Genomic DNA, 761 nt, shown 5'->3' with positions numbered 1-761 from the left:
GACCAGCCATTGCTACTAATACCTTTGAAATTAAGTCTAGCACGATTCAATAGGTACAGAATTCAGTCTAGTTTGGGGGTTCTCCAACGGAAGATCCAAATATACACATCAGGGATTTCATAGAGATCTGCGACACCTTCAGGTTCAATGGTGTGTCTGAGGATGCGGTGAAACTGAGACTATTCCCATTCTCTTTGAGGGACAAGGCTAAGAGCTGGTTACACTCTCTACAGCTGGATCGATTGCTAATTTGGAAGATCTTGCTCAAAAGTTTCTCACTAAATTCTTCCTTATGGCGAAGACAGCTGCAATCAGGAATGCTCTTACTCAATTTACGCAGCAATCGGGACAATCTCTATGTGAAGCTTGGGAGCGCTACAAGGAGATACTTAGGAAGTGTCCTCATCATGGAATGTCTGATTGGATAATCATCAATTGCTTCCATAACGGTTTGGGAGCACATTCAAGACCCATGCTAGATGCAGCATCAGGTGGAGCATTATGGGCAAAGAGCTATGAGGAAGCTTATGATCTAATTGAACTGATGGCTGCTAGTGAACATCAGTGTCCAACCCAGAGATTGCCATAGGAAAAGGTAGCAGGAGTTCTTTAAGTGGATACAGCTACGGCTATCACTGCTCAACTAAAGGCGTTGTCTATGAAGATCGATTCTCTGGCTAACTATAGTGTTAATCAGATAACCTGTGTTTGTGAGCTGTGTGCAGGTTCACATGTGACGGAGCAATGCACTATATCTAGTG

At 43.5% G+C, this 761-nt stretch overlaps 1 non-coding gene across 1 annotated transcript; it reads right to left on the bottom strand.

Moving 5' to 3' along the window:
* Positions 1–307: 307 nt before the first annotated feature.
* Positions 308–414, bottom strand: LOC141694735 (small nucleolar RNA R71). The gene has a single exon (XR_012564019.1). It is a non-coding gene; the product is annotated as a small nucleolar RNA R71 (small nucleolar RNA).
* Between the last annotated feature and the right edge of the window lie 347 nt (positions 415–761).

The sequence above is a fragment of the Apium graveolens genome, chromosome 10 (genome assembly GCF_009905375.1).
Source record: "Apium graveolens cultivar Ventura chromosome 10, ASM990537v1, whole genome shotgun sequence".
NCBI classification, from domain to species: Eukaryota; Viridiplantae; Streptophyta; class Magnoliopsida; order Apiales; family Apiaceae; genus Apium; species Apium graveolens.
This window is presented reverse-complemented; position numbering and strand designations above follow the sequence as displayed.